Source organism: Felis catus, chromosome E2 (assembly GCF_018350175.1).
Source record: "Felis catus isolate Fca126 chromosome E2, F.catus_Fca126_mat1.0, whole genome shotgun sequence".
Taxonomy (NCBI): domain Eukaryota; kingdom Metazoa; phylum Chordata; class Mammalia; order Carnivora; family Felidae; genus Felis; species Felis catus.
The window spans coordinates 23,071,158-23,087,424 of NC_058382.1; the positions used below are offsets into that span (position 1 = coordinate 23,071,158).

The following is a 16,267-nucleotide window of genomic DNA, read 5'->3' on the forward strand; positions in this document are numbered from 1 at the left end:
TTCCTGAATACAGGATGTCTCTCCATTTACTTAGAACTTATTTAATTCCTCTCACCAATGTTTTATAATTTTCAGTCTACAAGTCTTCTTTTTTTTCATTAATATTTTTCTAAGCATTTGATTCTTTCTTATGCTCTTATAAATCAAATTATTTTCCTAATTTCATTTTGGATTGTTTATTGTAAGAGTATAGACATACAACTGATTTTTGTATATTCATCTTGTATACTGCAACATTGCTGAATTCACTTATTAATTCTAATGTGTGTGGGGAGGTGTATTCCTTAGGATTTTATATATAAGGTCATGTCACCTATAAATATGGTCTTAATTCTTCCCTTCCATCTAATATCTTTCAACTAATTTTCTTGCCTACTTGCCCTGACTAGAGCCTCCAGCACAATGTTGAAAAGGTTTTCACTGATGCCCTTTGTCAGGCTTAAGAAGTTTTCTTTTGTAAGTATTTGTTGAGTATTTCTTGACATGAAAGGTATTGAGTTTTGTCAAGTGCTTTTTCTGTCTCTGTTCAGATGATCATGCAGTTTTCCCCTTTATTCTATTAATATGTTATATTACATTGATAGATTTCCTATATTGAACCAAACTTAAAATCCTGAGAAAAATCCCACTTGTTTGTGGTATGTAATCCTTTTTGTGTGCTAATGGATTCCTTAATAATATTGAGATATTATTAACATATAACATATATAAGTTTAAAGTATATGCTATGATGCTTTGATACACATATATACTGTGAAATGATTACCACAATAAGGTTAGTTAACATATCCATCACCTCACATAATTACCTTTGTGTGTGTGTGTGTGTGTGTGTGTGTGTGTGTGTGTGTTGAGAGAGAGAGAAAGGCAAGGGCTCTTACCAATTTTTAAGTATATTATACAGTACTGTTAACTAGAGTCACCATGCTGTACTTTAGATCCTCAGAAAATATTCATTTTAAAACTTGAAATTTGTACCCTTTGACCAACATCTCCCCATTTCCTTCACCTCCCTCCAGTACCTGGCAACCACCATTCTACTCTGTTTCTTTGAGTTCAGCTTTTTTAGATTCCACATATAAGTGAGATCATACACTGTTTGTCTTTGTCTGACTTATTTCACTTGGATAATGACCTCAAGGACGAGCCATGTTGTTGCAAGTGTCAAGATTTTTTTTTCTATTTTATGGTTGAATAATATTTCATTGTATATATAGCTCACAATTCTTTATTCATCAATCAGTGGACACCTGGGCTATTGTGAATAATGCTGTAGTGAACATGAAGTACAGATCTTTCTTTGAGATAGTGATTTTGGTTTTTACATATATACCCAGAAGGGGTATTACTGAATAATATGTTAGTTCTATTTTTAATTTTTTAAGGGAACTTCATTGTATTTTCTGTAAGGGCTTCACCAATCTACAGTCCTAACAACAGTGCCCAGGGATTTCCTTTTCTCCCCATATTCACCAACACATGTTATCTCTTGCCTTTGTAATAATAGTCATGGTGTAAGGTTAATAATAATAATAATAATAATAATAGTGTGATGTGTGAGGTTTTCTCCTCATGGTTTTCATTGGCTGTTCCGTGATTATTAGTGATAGTAAGCATCTTTTTGTGTACCTGATGGCCATTTAGATATCTTCTTTGGAAAAAAAAAATTGTTCAGCCTCTCCACCTATTTGAATTTGATTATTTGTTTTATCCTCTTGAGTTGTATGAGCTCTACATATATTTGGCATATTAACACTTGATAAGATATATGGTTTGCAGTTATCTTTTCCCGTTTCATAGCTTGCCTTTACATTTTGTTGATTGTTTCTTCTGTGTGCAGAAAGCTTTTTAGTTTGATGTGCTCCAACTTGTTAATGTTTTTATTTGTTTCTAGTGTTTTTGGTGGCATGTCCAAAAACAGCATTACCAAGGTCAAAGAGATTTTTCCTGTTTTTTTCCCAAGGGTTTTATGGTTTAAGGCCTTATATTTATTTTTGTTTTTTTTATTTTTTTTTTAATTTTTTTTCAACGTTTATTTATTTTTGGGACAGAGAGAGACAGAGCATGAACGGGCGAGGGGCAGAGAGAGAGGGAGACACAGAATCAGAAACAGGCTCCAGGCTCTGAGCCATCAGCCCAGAGCCCGATGCGGGGCTCAAACTCACGGACCGCGAGATCGTGACCTGGCTGAAGTCGGACGCTTAACCGACTGCGCCACCCAGGCGCCCCTAAGGCCTTATATTTAAATCTTTAATTCATTGCAACTGAATTTTTGTGTGCGAATTAAAATTTTATTCCAATTTTATTCTTTTGTATGTGAATATCCACTTTTCCTGATAATATTTTTTTGAAGAGACTATCTTTTCCCCGTTGAATATTCTTGGTTCCTTTGTCAAATATTAGTTGACTGTAATGCAAGGGTTTATTTTGGGGCTCACAATTCTGGTCCATTGGTCTATGTGTCTGTTTTTGTGACACTACTATACTGTCTTGACTCCCTTAGCTCTGAAATACAGTTTGAAATCAGGAATTGTGATGCCTCCCAGTTTTTTTCTTCTTTCTCATGATTGTCTTAGCTATTTGGGCTCTTTTGTGGTAGCATAAAAATTTTAGGATTGTTTATTCTTTCTGTGAAATAATGCCATTGGAATTTTGGTAGAGATTGCACTGAATCTATAGATGGCTTTGGGTAGTATGGACATTTTAACTGTAAATTCTTCCAGTTCCAGAACACAGGATATCTTTCCATTTATTTATGTCTTCTTCAATTTCTTTTATCAATGTCTTGCAATTTTCACTATACATCTCTTTCGCCTTGGTTAAATTTATTCCTAAGTATTGTATTATTTTTGTTGTTGTTGTAAATGAGTTTTATTTCTTTTTTTCCTTTTCAGATGGTTCATTGTTAGTGTATAGAAATGTAACTTAATTTTTCATGTTGATTTTGTATCCTACAACTTTACTGAATTTGTTGATTAGCTCTAACAGGTTTTTTTTTTTAATGGAATCTTTAAGGTTTTCTGTATACAAGATCTTGTCATCTGCAAATAAAAACAACTGTACTTCTTTCTGATTTGGACACCATACGTATATATATATATTTTTTTCCCTATTTTCTCTGGCTAGGATTTCCAACTCTATATTGAATAGGAGTGGCGTGAGTGGACACTCTGTCTTATTCCTGATCTTAGTGGGAAGCTTTCATCCTTTTACCACTGAGTAGGACATTAGCTGTGGATTTTTCATATATGGCCTTTATTATGCTCAGGTACTTTCCTTATATACCTAATTTTTAAAGAATTTTTATTATGACAGGATGTTGAATTTTGTCAAATGCTTTTCATGCATGTATTGAGACGATCATATGATTTTTATTATTCATTTTGTTAATGTGATGTATCACATGTATTGGTTTGTATATGTTGACTCATCCTTATATCCAGTGATAAATCCCACTTGATCATGGCGTGTGATTCTTTTAAAATGCTATTCAATTTACTATGCTATAATTCTGTTGAGAATTTTTGAATCTAGGATGCAATTATTCATTAAATATATTAGTCTGTAAATTTTTTTCTTGAAATGTCCTTATATTATTTTTGTATCAGGGTAACACAGGCCTCCTAAAATGAGTTGGGAGTGTTCTCCTTTCTTCAATTTTTGGAAGAGTTAGAGAAGGATTGTTGTTAATTTTTCTTTAAATGTTTGGTAGAATTCACCAGTGAAACTATCTTATCCTGATCTTTTTGTGTTGGGAGGTTTTGATTACTAATTCCAATCTCCTTACTTATTATTGATCTGTTCAGATATTCTACTTATGATTCAGTCTTGGAAGGTTGTATGTTTCTAATAATTTATCTATTTCTTCTAGGTTATTCAGTTTGTTTGCATAGTAGTGTCTGATGATCTTTTGTATTTCTGTTGTGTCAGTTGTAATGTTTCTTTTTACATTTCTGATTTTATTTTGCTTCTTGCCTTTTTTTTCTTAGTGTAGTTTAAGGTTTCAATTTTGTTTATCTTTTCAAAAAGTCAGCTCTTATTTCATTGATATTTTCTATTGTTTTTCTTGTCTCTATATCATTTATTTCTGTTCTGATCTTTGCTATTTTCCTCCTTCTAAAAACTTTGGGCCTAGTTTATTCTTTTTGTTCTAGTTCACTGAGGTATAAACTTAGGGTATTTATTTGTGATCTTTCTTCTTTCTTAATGTAGGCATTTATTGCTATAAGCTTTCCTCCTAGAACTGCTTTTTCTGCATCCCATAGATTTCGATATTTTGTGTTTTCATTTTCATTTATTTCAAGATATTTTTGATTTCCCTTTTGCTTTCCTCTTTGACCTATTAATTATTAAGAAGTGTGTTATTTAATTTCCACACGTTTATGAATTTTCAGGTTTTCCTTATGTTATTGATTCTAGTTTCTTACCATTTTGGTTGAAAAAGTACTTGGTACAAGTTTCATTGTTCTTACATTTTCAGGACTTATTTTTGGACTTAACATATGATCTTTCCTGAGTAATATTCCTTGTGCATTTGAGAAGAATGGGTATTCTGCTGCCATTCGGTTGAATGTTCTGTATATGTCTATCTGAAAATCTATCCTTCCTACACTCCATAATGTGCCTTTTCTTATTTATGTGCTTTTCTCAAGTCCTAGAATCCCTCACCCACAATCTTTGGCTCTTGTGAAGGTATGTTTGTGCACATATAGTTGCTCAAATTGATGTTTATGGGGGAGAGACATGAGTGGTAGAAATCTCTATTCCACAATTTACCTCACAATCTATGTGCTATTGGATTTTATTCACTGGTATTTTATAGAGAATTTTGTATCTCTATTTGTGAGGAATATTTTTTCTGTAGTCTCCTTGTGATATATTTGTCTGGTTTTGGTATCAGAGTGTTACTGGGCTCAGAGAATATATTAGAAAGTGTTTCCTCCTCTTTTGTTTTTAGAAGAGTTTTTGAAGAAGTGATGTTAATTAAATTGGTGTTAATTTAATTTCTTTGCTTCTCAGAGGTCTACTTAAGTTTTTTTATTTCTTTTCAAGTCAGTTTTAGTAGCTTGTGCCTTACTAGAAATTTTTCCATTTCACCTAGGCTATCTGATTTGTTGGCATACAGTTTTTTGGGGAATGCCTTAATTTCTCCTTCATATTGAAAAATAGGTTTTCTAAATATAGAATTCTTGGTTGGCTGTCTTTCTTTTAGAACTCTGAATATGTCATCCCTCTGCCTTGTGACCTCCATGGTTTCATATGAGAAATCAGCTGTTAATCTTATTAAGAATCCTTTGTGTGTCATGAGAATCCTTTGGGTGTCTATTTCTGCTGTGGAGATTTTCTTTTTGCCTTTGTCTTTCAACAGTTTTATTACATTGTGTGGATCTATTTGAATGTATCATACTTGAATTTTTTGAGCTTCTGGGATTAATGTTCTTCATTAAATTTGGGAAGTTTTTGATCATGAAGTCTTCAAATATTTATTTTGTCCCGTGTTTTCTCTTTTTCTTCTGGGACTCCATTATGCATTTATTGGCACTCTTGATGGTGCTCCGCAGGTCTCTGAAGCTATTTTAATTATTCTATATGTTTTATTCTCCATTCCTCACACTGAATAATCTTAATTGATCTATTTTCAAGTTTGCTAGTTATTTCTTCTCTCTGCCCAACTCTGCTGTTTTACATTTCAGTTACTTTTAAAATTTGTATTTGGCTCATTATTTTATGATTTATATCTCTTTACTGATATTCAATATTTGGTGAGCCATCATTCTCATGTTTTCCTTTAATTGTTTAGACATATTTTTTTTTTACTTGCAAATATTTAAAATAGCTGATTTAAAGTTTATGTCTTGAGTTCAATGTCTGGGCTTCATCTGGTATGCAGTGTACTGTCCTGCAGGCCCAAAAGCTGGACTTCTCCTGACCTGAGGACACTCTTGGTTGAGGCCTGGTCTTGGGAGAGCAAGAAGATAGGGTTTTTTTCTGGCCCCAAATTACTTTGCTTCCTTGTCAAAGCAACTCTCTCTGGAGGAGGTGTTGTCAGGGAAGAGGAGAGAGAATCCCCTTTTCTTTGGCATTGGCTAGACAAATGGTGTTGCTGCAGATGTGCACTTAACTCACACTTGGAAAAGGGGGAGAGATGGAGAAGGACAGAAGCATAAACAGGGTAAGCAATTCTGCCTGCAACACTCCTCACCCCCCACCGCCCCTTGGCATGGGCAGGCCCCAGGGCAAGCATGGATAGAACCAAACTCTCTATCCTTCCCATCAATGTGGTTTTGTATGCACCTCTCACAGCAGGAGTTCCTCACTGAGCACAGAGTGACCATTGCATTTGAATCTTTGTATTTTCTATATAAAGTGACTTAAACACAAACCAACAATTCTGTTGCTTTACCAAAGAACAGAATCTATTACAACATCTGTTGGAAGTTTCCAAAATTCATTTTTAAAGCAATTTTCACCTTCTGTGATGACTTTAGCACCTACCTGCCATGAAATATATAACTCCACAGTGGTGACTTGATTCAGCCTTGGTCCCTGTACCCTCTTGTATTATTTAGGTAGACCAAGAAAGGACTCATATCACATCTAACGTAACAAATGAGAGAGAGAGAGACAGAGAGAGAGAGAGAGAGACTGATTTACTCAGACCTTCTCCACCTCAACAGTCCTTTACCTCTTCTCCCTTTCCTAAAGACAAATGCAAATTAAATATAAATGCATGAATGGTTGCCAACTGGTATTATTACTTAAATCTGACTCTTTTTGGTCATTAATCCTACAAATATGTCTATTCTTAGATGGCTGCAATTAGCAATTTGCTGCTTGTCATAACAATCATTAGAAGCAGAAAATATTATCAAATGATTTACAGAGAAAATAATCTGGGAACTTTTGTGCTTTTTTTCCATACTGTTAGGATCAAGTATTGGCTGAGCCCAAGTATCTGACAGGATCTGGGGCTGGTCAGGGGTCTGGTTGCAGGGAGCAGTTACATGACTGGAAATAAACATTTAAGAGAATTGATCATGTTTTAAAATTTTATTTATTTTTTAAAGGGCATGGCTTCTTGATGGGTAGAATAAGAGGATCAGATTAGATCAGTAGTTTCCAAATGTCAGCCCAAGGATCGGTTTGTCGACCACTGCAAAATAAGAAAAATAAGGACAGGTAGTGTTTACACATATAAAGTCAAATTTATCTGATGCAAAGGACTTTCCTTTATTCCAAGATTATATTCTGGTGGTGAGTGATAGTAGATGGCAACTTAAAAAAATGTCTTGGATTAGCAAAATAAAATAAGTGAGCAACTTGATACTGGTAAATCCCTAAATTGCTTTAGTCTTATTCCCTGCAACTCTTATCTTCAACGTGGATCCCAGGCTCTGAGCAACTTACCTTTTCTGTGCAAACTTTGGTACTCTCATGCACGTAAAAATGATGTGGTTTCCCACTTTTTCCTCCCAGAGAATTTTTATTCACTCTCCAAGACTCTGAATGTCATTTCCTCTGAGAAACCTGTCCTCATGATTCTCACTCAAACTCACCCCCACTGTTCCTTCTGTGTTGCTGAAACTCTGAGTACCTATTTCTAGTTTGGTATTTGGGAACTTGTGTTGTAGTTTTTTGTTGCATTTCTGTTTCCCCCACGAGATATGGAAAGCTTGAAGAGGATGAGGTGGGATCTGTTTCTTTCTTATCTTTGTAGCCTTGAGTCCACCACTGGGATTAAAACACAAATGTTCTATCAATCAGGGCCCTACAGAACACAGATGGAACACTCAAATCAGAGCAACCTGAAGAGATTGTGATAAGGACTGTTTATAAAACTGTCTACAGGGTATAGATTTAGAAGCCACAAGGAATAGTGCAGGAGTGTGCATATGGGAAGCTCACCATATCCAGAAATAAGGCAGGGAGGATGGTGTGGAGAGTCACCTGGAAGGAGCTGAGACACATCCACAGATGCAATCAGGCTACAATTACAAGCAGGGAGAGAGCTAAAGAACAATAGCTGGCCTTTCTTTCTCCTTCTACACTCCTTCAGGGACTGCACATTCAATGGAACCCAGCCAGAGGACAGGGGGCAAGGCAACCTGTTACTGTTGTCCCAGTAGGTTGGCTTTGCCAGAGCAAGAAGAAAAAGGTGGAGAGTGAGCCTGAGGAGTGAATGGAAGACATTCAGCATAGTAATGCTCAGCAAATGTGTTTGGAATAAATGGCTGTGTTCCTAAGCAGGTCAGTGGCCCATGCAAACCTTTATGCTTAGAGTAAAGTGACAGTGTTGACGATGATAACAGTGACAATGGAAATGGTGTGGTGATATTGATGATGATTTTTGTAAGATAGCGGTGGCAGTGATGTTGCTGTTGCTGCTGGTGGTGATAGTGCTAATGATGGAGGTGGTGGTGGTACTGATGGTGGAAGTGATTGTGTCAGCAGTGGTGCTGTTGCTGATGGTGCTGGTGGTGCTGGTGATGATAATAATGAATTGCTTACATTTATTTAATATTTACTATATGCCTGGGGTGAGCTAAACATTTTATATACTTCATTTCATTGAATCCTCATGACCCTATGAGATGGGCATTATTATTATTCCCACATTAGAGATGAAGAGATGGAAGCTCAAAAAGATCAAAATACCTTGCTAATGGTCACACATCTGGAATGGGTGGGAGCCTGTTCCAGCCTAAGTGTAGGACTCCAGAGCCCAAATGTTCACCATTGCACCCACTGCTTCGGTCTCAGACTGTTTTGCATGTGCGTGCCAGCTCAATTCCTGTACTTTGAAATCTTTGACACCTTCCCAGTAATCAAGATCTTCAATCCTGAATCTCAAATTCCAGGCCCCTAATTACGGGTCCCTTCCAGTCTTACCTTCTAATATTCCTACCCATAAAGCTTACTTCACCTCAGCAAGGCCAAATATCTCCTAAACATCCCTACCTCCATGTGTTTGCTCATGCTGTTCTGTCTGAAATTAATTCTCACCCCTTCTTCCAATCCACTGACTTTTCCTTAGATCACAATCCTATCGTTTCTTTAACATGCAAATAAAAATCACTGCCTGCATCCAGAATCCATCCCTGCCTGCCTTCCTTCCCTGCTCAGGTAGAAACAACCTCTAATGTGTCTGAACCTCCACATGAAAGTGTCTGGAAATTTATCAAACAACTTGGATTATGGTTCCTCCAATTCTTGCTTTTTCTGCACTACTAAACCTGGCTCTCTGAAATGGATTACATTTAGTCTATCTCCATTTTCTCCCGTTTACAGTTACTGCCCAGTGAATATCTGATGAAGAATATAATCTGAAGCCCTTTTCACTCATTGTTTTTAAATCACAATGAGACTTAAGTCACTTCATCTACTCATGAATCCATTTATCCGTCTGTCCGTCCCTCCTTCCCTCCATTCAGCCATCTCTCTATTCAGTCATGAAACGTAGTAAGATAGAAGTCGGATACATCAACAATGAAAAAGGAGCTCCATTCTGTGCTGGTTGGCTGTGAAGTCTGGTTGAGAATGTCACCTAGAGACTGAGACACACTTAGTATAGGGAGGAAAAGTGTATGTGCTTGGAGTCACACAGAGCATGGACACAGTTATGTTTCTTTTACATAGGAGCTTGTAACCTTGGGCAAGTTTCTTAACCATTCTGAGCCTCCAATTCCTCATCCATAAGATGGTCTGTAAGTTCCAGTATAATGCGAGGACCCAGATAGCTCGGGCCTAAGACAGGATCTCATTTGAAAGAAGCACAGATCAAAGAGGAACTGAAACCTTTGTCCCTATATTTCCAAAATATTCAAAGGCTCCAATTATGTTTCCATTGAGATCTCGAAAAAATTCCCTTTCTCCTGCTTATCTCCTGGAGATAAGCCTTTCCTACTTTAAAGGCTCTCTTCCCTCCTCTCCACATAGTCCTCTTCTTCTGCCCCTTTGACCAGAATTATTTTTGGCCCTGTGAGTTCTCCTTGATATGCTGGACATGCCCCAGGCCCTTCCTACAGGCACCACTCTCTGGGAGCTGAAGATCTTTTTCCTCGGACTCAGTCTACCTGCTGCATTCCCGTTTCTCTGCTAAAATACCTTCTATATCAATGCCCCCTCACCAACCAGTATAAGTATGAGGATTGGAGATTAGTTGAAAAGGGCCCACAGCACAAGGCCTAGCAGCCAGGAAGCCTCACACACTGAAGCCTTTCATAGTCTGGAGAAAACGAGGCAGGCTTTATGGAAGAGGTGTACCTCAACATTGGCTAAAAGATGGAGAAATGCCCCTGAGAATTTCCAGAAGGGCTGTCTACTGCCCCCACGAGTGGCTCTGGGCTCTCAAAGATTTCTACATGAATCCACTTTCACATAGAAGGGTGGGTTTCTTTACAATTTTTTTTTAGTTAAAAAATTTTAAAGATAATATATTCTTATGGTCCATAAAGTGAAACTCTGTCAAAGGTACACATAAAGAAGTCCTGCTTCTACTCTTGTCTCTACTCACCTCTTCTGAGCCTCTGTCTCTATAGGCAATCACTTGTATTAGTTTTTGGAGCATGTGTCCAGTGTTTTATATAATTAAAGAGGAAGTAATACCTAGGCATAACACAAAATCCAGCCACGAGATATTGCTGTGTTGTGGGTAGAGATTTTCTTCCCATGCCCACTACTGCATTACCCCTTCCCAGAGAGACCCCACCACCTGAGCCTTCTGCTTCCAGAGATATTCTATGCATAAACAAGCATATAGGCATAGATATACTTGTGAACATATTTGTAAACTTTTTTATTGAAGTGTAGTTGACACACAGTGTCATATTAGTTTCAGGTATACAACATAGTGATTCAACAATTTTATACCTTATGCTATACTCACCACAAGCACCATCTGTCACCACATAACACTATCACAATACCATCGACTATACTCCCTATGCTGTACCTTTTATCCTTGTAACTTATGCATTTCATAACTGGAAGCCTGTATCTCCCACCTCCTTTCACCCTTTTTACCCATCCCCCACCTCCCTCTTCTCTGGCAATCATAAGTTTGTTCTTGTTATTTATGAGCCTGTTTCTGCTTTTTTTGTTTGTTTGCTCATTTTTTAGATTTCACATATAAGTGAAATCGTATGGTGTTTGTGACATTTGTACATCCTTTCCACAAATAGCAGCAGACTATACACACTGTTTTGCAGCTTCCCTTTTTCTACTTTGCAATATATCTTGGGAAATGTTTCTTCTCAGTTTATAAAAATCTGGCTTATTCCCTTTTTGGGCTGTCAACGCTTCTTCAGTCTGGGTATTCCATGATTTATTAAACATTAAAGCATGTTAAGAATCCTATTGACACATTCTTAGGTTGCTTCCAGTGTATGCTATATGAACATAAATAAATATGTTTGAAAAGCCATAACTATCCTTGTACATATATCATTTTGCACATGTGTAAAAGTGAAGCTGTGTAAAGAAATTGAATAAAAGTCATAAAAGTGAAATTGAAGAGTCAAAGGCATTTATATTTTAAATTCTGATAGATGTTGCCAAATAGATCTTCTTATGAGTCCAGATAAGCTAGATCATACTGTGGCAATAAACAGCTCAAATCTCCGTGGTTTAAAATCACAAAGGTTCATTTCTCATTGCCACTTCATGTCCATCACGGACCCTGGGGACTCTGTTCTGCATTATCCTTTTGTTGAGGCACAGGGAGACAGCACAGCCACAATCTGGATCAGCTGTGTTCACCACAGCAGAGGGACCTTTTTATAGGACATGTGCTGAATCACATGCTGGTTTTAAAGTTTTTGCTTTAAAGTAACACCTTCATATTTTATTGGTCAAAGCAAGTCACACAGGGTGGATCAGTGCAGTCCCGTCATGTGTCTGGAAGAACAGCCAGCCACACGAGGAGCTCTGCAGAGACCACCTCACTTTACCTGGTCCCCACAGCAAGTGAGGAGACCTGGGTGCCACACCCTCCCCAGCACAGTGTCTCAGCAAACTCCCTGATTTTTCCTCGTTTAACAGCTGATGACTCTTGTTATGAAATTTAACTTCATAGAAGCTTCTTTTATGTATTTCTTCTTTTGTTTAAAAAACCTTACTTAAAAGAAATAAGCACAACCTTAAAATCATTATCTGTACAGAGACATGTAAACTGGACAAGGCGCTCTCAGCAATCACTCCATGAACCAGTCATGTTTCTGATGTTGGGTGGGTCTCTGCCCACTAGGGGTGCTGGGCTCTGCCAGGTGCCAAGGGCATAGGTGCTAAGGAGACAGATGTGCGATGTTGCCTCCAAAACCCGACCTCCAGTGCCCTGAACAGCCCAGAGAGCCATCAGCTTCTGTAGCTCTGTGCCCAGGGATCTGCATTTGTGTCAAGGGTGTGTTTTTCCTTTTGTTCCACAAGATGACTTGTTCTTGCTGACACTTAGAAAGAGCAGAGATCCAGATTTAACATGTAACCCTCTTGCTATCATGGTAACAAACATACCCTGCTCTGAACACTCACCCCGAGAGGTTCTAAAGGGGTCTGCCTCCCCTCCACAGGTAGTTCTTGTGGCCACATGTCCATTTAGGTCCTAGAAAAAAGAGAAAGGTTCAGTTTCAATACCTTTGAAACTAAAGGGACCCATTCACATGAAAGGATTTTTAAAGCCACTTTGAAGTATGACTGACATACAAAAAACTATGCATATTTAATGTATACAATTGAATGGGTTTGGAGATAGATATACATCTGTGAAGCCATCATCACAATCTATGCCATAAACATATCCATCACCTCCCAAACTTTCCTCCTGACTTCTTATTTACTATTATGTGATAAAAACGGTTAAGATCGATTTTCTTAGCAAAATTTTAAGTAGACAGTACAAACACAAAGGAGTTTTTGATGATGGTGGCAGAAGTGTGTCTAGGTACATTGAATGTGTGTGTGTGGATGTGGGGCTTTGAGACTACCTGGATAGAAATAGTTTTTTTCCCCAGGGACATATTGAGGCCCATCAGTTCTGGCTTTCTTGCCACAGAACAAGGCAGGCAGCACCAGTGGTGTATGCTACACTTAATTTGCAGAACTTGTAAGATTCAGGAAAACAAGAATTGACAGAAACATCCAATTTTACCTCAGGACAACATGTAAGTTATATTCCAGTATTCCTCTTCATTTCTAACGACCTTTTCTGGAAGGGCTGGATGATTCAGTAGAGCTGGTGGAGGAGGAACGTCGGTATGAGCCTCACAGCCAGCCTTGGTTGCTGGACTGGAAAGTGGTGAATGCCACTGCCTATCTGCATGTGCGTTAGCTGCAGTGCCAGTGCAGGGGGACTGGAAAGCCTCTTTCCCTGCTCAAATCAGGGACACTGGTTGGGTTGTTTCTATTTCGGGCTTAAAATTGTCATGACCTATGTATCCACTTTTAAAAAGGAATCAAAGGGGCGCCTGCGTGGCTCAGTCAGTTAAACATCTGACTCTTGGTTTCATCTCAAGTCATGATCCCATGGTTCGTGAGTTTGGGCCCCTCATCTGGCTTTGTGTGCTGATAGCATGGAGCCTACTTAGGATTTTCTCTCTCTCTTCCTATCTCTCTCTGTCTCTCTCTGCCTCTCCTGGCTCATGCTCATGAGCTGTCTCTCTTTCAAAATAAATAAATAAATTTTTTTTAAATAAAAAATAAGTAAAAAGGAATCAAAGCAGGAAGAAGGCAGTATTACCAAACAGAGTTTGGTGGGTTGTGGGTGAAATCCAGTTTGCAGATACATTATTTTGGTTCTCACAAAGTGTTTCACAAGTTTTAAAAATTGGTTTTCAGCTTTAAAAATATAGGAGATGTCACATAAAAAATCAACATTCCTGGTTTCTACTAAAAAAATGGAATTTCTATCAATATTGAGACTTAATCCCACATGGCACATGCTTCTAGGGCTCAGTGTCTACTTCTCCCTCTGATGGGGCATGGACATGAACTCTGCAATTTGCCACAGTCTTCACTTCTCCCTATTGTTTACTCTGGCATTTTCACTCATTTGTGGTACCATCTAGCCCTGTAGGCATTTGAACCTTTGTCCTCTTGTCATAAACAGTGGTATAGATTAAAGGTGTTTTAAAAGCAATAGATACTGAAGTTAATTAATTTCAGCCCTTTGGGACAGACCCAAAATAGGGCACCAAGACTTAATACTAAGAGTTCCATGCAGTGAGAGACGTATTTTTTTCTGGTATTGACCCAAGGCCAAGACTCAGAAATCATCTCCTGACACCTCTATCTGCTCAGGGCCTAGGTCATTGTATTAGTTCAGAGGTAAGTGGGGCAGATGCACTTTACTGCTCTTGCTTTACAGATGAAGCAACTGAGGTTCAGAGAGGTTAGGGTACTCACCACAGGTCACCCAGTAAGGTAATAACAATTATTTGTGTATTATTAAGGTTCCGGCTCCTCTCTTTGTCATGACCAGCCCACCACCTGTACTGTTATTTACCTAAATTTTTTTCTTTAACTTGAATATATGCAAAAAAGAATACATCTGTATGTTATTGTAATGGAATACAATTCTATTCTTTTGTAATGGAAACGGTATAATTTGCCATGGATTGGCAAATCTGAATATAATGTGGATGGATATTCAGGCATACACATTTTCTAATTTTCTCCCATTCTCCCTCCCTTCCTCTTCCCCTCCCCAACTATTTTTGTACTTCCTACAGAGAGAGAATGGCAATGCCAGTAGCTGGCAAAGGCCCAGGGGAATTATAGTTCATTACAGATGAAGATAAGCTATTTCAGCACATATGCTTTGGGTGTTTGAATGGAGACTTCCTCTATGGGCCTTCAGACACTGTTATTCTGTTGGCAAAGAGGATGAAGCTAGGTGCCCTATGTAACATGCCTGGTTGCCAGAACCTCTTTTGAGGACCCATGTGCTGTGAAGGCAAGATCAAGTAAATTAAGAGGGAGTGTCATTTCCTTATAGCTGAGGGCATATTTCCTGACCTTCGTATGCTACTTTAGCTGACAGGCAGAGAGAGAGAGATCGGTAGAGGTTGGGAGAACACATTGCCAAGCCACTTTTACACCCCGGCTGTGACTAGCATTGGGCTGGGTGCTATGGTCAGTGTGGGGAAGGTATGTTCTGGCTCTCAGGCTATGGAACAGGATTCCCAAACTTTTCATATCCAGAGCTGTAGTAAGTCAGAGAAGAGAGAGGTTAGAAGATATGCCATAGAATATCAGGACTTACATAGCCTAGAAAGTTGAATTTAGAGTGAACAAGCAGCAAGAAGCAAAAACCTGGAGAGGGCATCAGCCTGCATTTGTCAGGAAATGACCTTGAGAGCTTGAGCTGGCTCAAGCAAGGAGATTTTACTGGTTCACATTAAGTGGAAAGCCCAGAATATGTGGCTTGGGAACATCTAGATCCAGACACTCAGAGAGTATCAGTAGGACTCTCTTCTGTTCTGCTTTCCTTCAGGCCATCTTCACTTCCAGGCAGGTGTGCCCTTGTGGCATCCCTCTGTACCACCCAGAGGAAATGTACTTTCTTTTCTAATGGTTCCAGAAGTCTGTGAACTGAAGCCTATTAGCTCTGATGGCCCACTCTGACTATCTGTCCATCCTGAACCAGTGACCTGGGGCAGGAAAGGCAGTGCCTGGACTAAGCAGGCTTGGCCATGTGCTTGCTGTGGAGTCCACACTGGAGTCAGACTCCTCAAGCCATGAGGATGAGCATAGGGAGGGTGATTCATCAGTGGAGTATCTGTTACCAGAAGAAGGGCTGGATTTGCTGGGCTACTGTAGACCATGAGCATCACTTCATAGTCTCAAGGAAGGGGATGTGAAGGGAGGACCCATGCATGGAAGAGAAGGGTAAACTGAAAGTAGGCAGGTACTTGGAGGTAGGTGTGTTTTGTGGAGGGACTTGAAGGCCAAGACAAATTGATAATATATTCTGACAAGGCATCATATTTGTTAATTGCCATTCTTCCTTTTCCTTCACTCCATAAACGTGAAAAGGGCCATGTCTCTAAGTGTAACCTACCAGGAATGTTGACCTTTAATGAGTCTTCACAATTGCCTCCTAAGGACATGGCCACCGTGCCCAGCTGCAGTGAAATCTTCTTCCACCACTGACATGGGAAACCTTCGTTTCCTATGGCTTTCTAAACAGGACATTAAAACCACACTTGGGGCAGGTCTGTCTACCTCTGAGAGAGGAGGACAGGGAGGTTCCCCACATTCCTTCAAGAACAATCTT

The 16,267-nt window shown here is 38.7% G+C and overlaps 1 long non-coding RNA gene across 1 annotated transcript; it reads right to left on the reverse strand.

Annotated features, from left to right (window-relative positions):
- Positions 1–7,035: 7,035 nt before the first annotated feature.
- Positions 7,036–13,331, reverse strand: LOC109494831. Its single transcript, XR_002149911.2, has 3 exons — positions 13,142–13,331; positions 12,526–12,595; positions 7,036–7,153 (listed from the first exon to the last, which is right to left on the reverse strand). It is a non-coding gene; the product is annotated as an uncharacterized LOC109494831 (long non-coding RNA).
- Positions 13,332–16,267: the final 2,936 nt, after the last annotated feature.